Raw genomic sequence first — 5,174 nt, forward strand, 5'->3', positions numbered from 1 at the left:
TAAATAAAAATATAACATATTAGTGAACTTAATTTATTCATTTGTTCTATTTCAAATTAAAAATAAAATTGACTGAAAATTTTTAAAAATTTGGGTTAATTAGATAAATAAATATAGAACAACTTATTTGTAGATATAATTTATTTGTTACAGTTCAAATAAAAAAAAAATGGTTAAGTACATTAACAAACATACAACTTATTTGTGAATATTTTGTGAATTTAATTTATTTGTTTGACATATATAAATAATCATAAATTATTATTGAATATTTTTTGAATTTAATCTAATAGGTATGAATAGGTACGCCTACATGATAGGGATTGAAAGATTGTAGGCGTCAGAGTCTAGAGTTTTCATCTAAGAGGTAAAGCATGGATAGGACTTGGTTGACGATATCGCGACAGTTAGAGGCATACGTAGATGGAATTAATTTGTTTTTTAATCAAGCAGCTGCGAATGGTGTTGGGCCAGATAAATTCAAATGTTCGTGTAAAAAATGTTGCAATAGATATATTTTTGGAAGACAAACTATTGTGGATCATCTTGTTTGGCATGATATGGATAAAGATTACAAAAAAGCTTGGTGGCGGCATCATGGGGAGCCTAATATTGGAGAGCCAAATTTAAGGGAGATAGAAGATGACGTAGGAGGAGAGATGGATGGTATGCATGATTTTCTTAATGAAATATTTGTTCAACCAGTAACGGAAGAAGAGGTTGGGTCATCGACACAACCTACTATCGTGGATGGGTGTCCAGTAGAGGCCAAAAGTTTTTTCAAGTTGCTTGAAGAGGCAGATCAAGAGTTGTATCCTAGTTGTAAAGAGTTTAAGAAATTGGAGGCTGTTGTAAGATTGTACTAGATCAAGTGTTTAGGGAGTTTGCCGGACAGTTTATTCGCTACGTTACTAGAGTTGGTTAAAAGAATGTTGCCTGATGGAGATTGTTTGCCTGACTCGTGTTATAAGGCAAAGAAACTTATAAATGTGTTGGGTCTCACATATGAGAAGATTGATGCATGTCCTAATGATTGCATGATATATTGGAAAGACACCTCAAAATTGACTGCATGTTCGGTTTGTGGCAAATCAAGATATAAAGATAACAAAGGAGATGATACTTCTAGAAAGAAAGTCTTAGCTAAGGTTATGTGGTACTTCCCTTTAAAATCGAGATTGAAGAAATTTTATATGTCGAAGCATATTGCTGAACATATGAGGTGGCATGCAACTGAATGTCCCAAGGATGGGTTTATGAGGCATCCGTCAGATTCTCCAACATGGAAGCATTTAGATAATTTGTACCCTGACTTTGCGTCAGAAATTCGAAATGTGCGTTTAGGGCTGGCAAGTGATGGATTTAATCCTTTTGGCCATATGAGCAATGCCCATAGCACATGGCCTGTGATGCTTTCTGTTTACAATTTGCCTCCATGGATGTATATGAAGCAACCAAATTTATTATTATCCTTGTTGATTCCAGGACTGAGAAATCTTGGAAATGACATCGATGTGTATTTGCGACCATTAATTGATGAGTTGAATGAGTTGTGGGAGGTTGGCACTACCACGTATGATGTATTTTCAAACCAAACTTTTACGATGAAGGCTGCTGTGTTATGGACCATTAGTGATTTTCCAACTTATGGAATGTTATCTGGATGGAGTACGAAGGGATATAAAGCATGTCCGCATTGCATGGATGATAATGTATCTGAACATTTGCCTGTGAATCGTAAGATTTGTTATTTGGGGCATCGAAGATTTTTACCAATTGGGCATAGGTTTCGAAGGGAACAAGCAGCATTTAATGGTCATCGAGAAGATCGTCAGGCACCAAGACAGTTGAATGGGTTACAATGTCTTGAACAACTATCTAGTTTGAGGTTTACTTTTGGAAAGCATGACCAAAATGCTCCTGTTGGACAAAGAAGACGAAGGCCTTCAATTTCTAGAAGTAATAACGGTCAGTGAAGAAATAAAAACATATTTTTTGAACTATCCTATTGGAGGCATCTTTTGATCAGACACAATCTCGATGTCATGCATATTGAAAAGAATGTATGTGATAATGTGGTTGGAACATTGTTGGATATTGCGAAGAGGACAAAGGATGGATTGGCTGCACGTGCAGATCTTGAAGTCTTGAATATAAGACATAGTCAACACCCTCGTAGAGAAGGAGATAAAACATTTTTGCCCCGGCAATATTCACATTGAGCAAAGAAGAAAAAACCTCATTTTGCAAAGTGTTGTCTACTATTCGTTCCTGATGGATATTCAGCAAATTTGTCTCGATGTGTGAATGTGAACGAGAGAAAAATAAATGGGTTGAAAAGTCACGATTGTCATATTTTAATGCAACAATTACTCCCGCTTGCGATACGTGGTGTGTTACCCAAATCTGTCACTATGGTTTTACTAGAGTTGAGTGCTATCTTTAGACAGTTGTGTAGCAAGAAGGAAACTGAGGCAGCATTTAATCAACTAAACTCTAGAATTGCATTGACCTTATGTCAGATGGAGAAGATTTTCCCTATTTCATTTTTTGATGTCATGGTCCATCTTCCAATTCACTTGGCTAATGAAGCTGCTATTGCAGGACCAGTTCAATATAGATGGATGTATCTCATTGAACGGTAATGGTCATTTCCTTATGCTTAATTTGCATTAATTTTAGTTTTGATTCTCTAATATTGTTTTTTCATGTTAAATATTGAACCGGTATGTGCGAAATAAGAGTCGTCCTGAAGGTTCTATTGCTGAAGGGTATTTGTTGATGAGGGTTTATCTTTCTGTTCCATGTACCTTAGAAATGTTGATAATCGTCGTAATCGTAAAGGTCGAAATGCAAATGGTTTTGGACATGGAATATGTGGGGGGTTATCAATTTTTGACTCCACAGGCCAATATTTAGGTTCATGTGAAAATGTGGAGCTTGATCTAAATGATAGGAATCGATGCCACAAATACATTCTTGATAATTGTGATGAAGTGATCCCTTTTAGAAGGCAACATGAGGACTTTTTGAGAGATAAACATCGAAGGGAAAGGTTCACTAGGTGACAAATCATTGAGATAAGCAAGAAGGAATTTCCTGAATGGTTCAAGAAACATGTAAGAATTCAATTACTAAGTTTCTACATCATATCGCTAATATTAATTTTTACCTAATGTTTCTACATCATCTTTTTCACAGATTAATGCAAGGTTTTATGCTAATGATCCGTTGATATCCGATGACTTGCATTGGTTTGCTAATCCTCCTCGCACACTTGTGACGAAATACAAAAGCCACGCTATTAATGGTTTTAGATTTCGAATAAAATCGGTGGATGATAAGCATAAGAATCAGAATTGTGGTGTATTTGTACCTGCAAATATTCCGGGTGGTGTTGGGCAAGTTAATTGCTATGGTGTTGTCACAGATATGTTTCTGGTTAGATATTGTGGTCCGACCGAGGCAGAAGATATGGGTCGTTGTGTGATGTTGTTTAAGTGTGATTGGGTTGATAGAATGAAGACAAATCAATATGGTTTTACCTTGGTGAACTTCAATCGATTGTGTTCGTATGACTAATCATCTAGGCATAACGACAAGTCACATAAGGATTAACATCATGTCGTTTGGGCCTGGGCCAAAAGGATAAGCCCCTCCTAAGTTCCTGGGCTCCTGGGCTCCGACTTCTTAGGCCCAAAAACTAAGCCCTTCCTGGGCTCCTGGGCTCCTAGCCCCTGACCTCTTAGGCTACGGCCCCCTAGGCTCTGGCTTCCCAAGCTCCGGCCCCATAGTCTCCTGCCTCCTAAGCTCCAGCCTCCTAGGCCCCGACCCGTGTCGACTCATTCGGACCCACGAGACAGGTGACACGTGGCACTCCTACAGTGCGAATCATTACAAAGGACACGTGTCATCACCGGATTAGTTGACACTCTTCCAAAAGTATTATAAAATAGGTACTTTCTTGTCACAAAAGGACAATTAATTCAATCATTACTATACTATTCACTCACTCTGCTCACAGATTCTCTGAACACTGAATTGAGCGTCGGAGGAGCTTCGGCCGGTACTACACCGGTGCCCTTCCCGCTCATTTTTGTGTACTTGCGCATGGTACATTGGATATTACTCTTTCTCCACTAATCACTAGTTGAACCCAGCTACCTGTTCCTACCCCACTTCGACGTGTCATCCACTCAGTGGTGGGTCAACGGGTCCACGTGGTTTGACTCGACGTTGACTGCTTTACCATTTTTCAGCATCAACAGTTTGGCGCCGTCTGTAGATGCCTGGTCAGACTCTCCATCATCCATAGAATCGTCCTCCCTTAATGAATCGTCTGAGGAAACCATGGAATGTCCAACCCCAGCACATCTGCCCATCCAAGACAACACCATGGACATATCAGATCACTACTGGTTTCCCACCCCTCATATGTGCTCTTCCACCCTCAAATTTACAACATTCGCCCTATCACTTTCCCATGTTCAGCCACCAATCATGCACATGCCAATATTCACAAAATCAATTCAAGAGGGAAAGCAATAAAAACCCAAGCTTTACCTGTATTCCGCGGCTTCAACAGCTCAGACGGGTTCCGACCCACTTATCTTGTTTCCTATGTACCTGGCCAACAACACAACACCCAATAAATTACAAAGTCCAAAAATGAAGGCGTGTGGCCTACCCAGTACCCAGTGCTCGGCAAGTTTCATACCCACCTGCACCTCCACCTGCCCCTACTCACATTTTCCACAAATTCACAATCAGAATTCAAAAAGTGCACATCGGGTTGGACGACTGCAATATCTCACAGTTCTCAATTTTTCCAAGGCACAAAATTTCACCAACAAAGAGCTTGGCAGGATTCTGAAATTTCTTACCTCTGGTGCTTCGAACAGCTCAAATCCGAGTTTGGTTTTCCGTGCTGCCGACCCCACGTAGTCCGAGCAGCCCCACGCGCCCTCCGCGCACACCACCGGTCCGGGCACACCACAGCCCCCCCAGCGCAGCAAACCCGCGCACCACAGCTCTGGCTCAAGCCCGACAAGTACCCCCCCGCGCCCTCCACGCACCTCGACACAGCCCGAGCCGAGCAGCCTTCCGAACAGCACCCCCCCCGGCGCACCACAGCCCCGTCACCTCCGCCCCGAGCCCAGCCCGACCGCCCACTG

The 5,174-nt window shown here is 41.0% G+C and overlaps 1 pseudogene; it reads left to right on the forward strand.

Moving 5' to 3' along the window:
* Window positions 1–374: 374 nt before the first annotated feature.
* The window catches only part of LOC147283256 (uncharacterized), a 6,858-nt pseudogene continuing 2,058 nt past the window's right edge, over window positions 375–5,174 (forward strand).

Source organism: Dryas octopetala, chromosome 6, assembly GCF_963921425.1.
Source record: "Dryas octopetala chromosome 6, drDryOcto1.1, whole genome shotgun sequence".
In the NCBI taxonomy this organism is placed as follows: Eukaryota; Viridiplantae; Streptophyta; class Magnoliopsida; order Rosales; family Rosaceae; genus Dryas; species Dryas octopetala.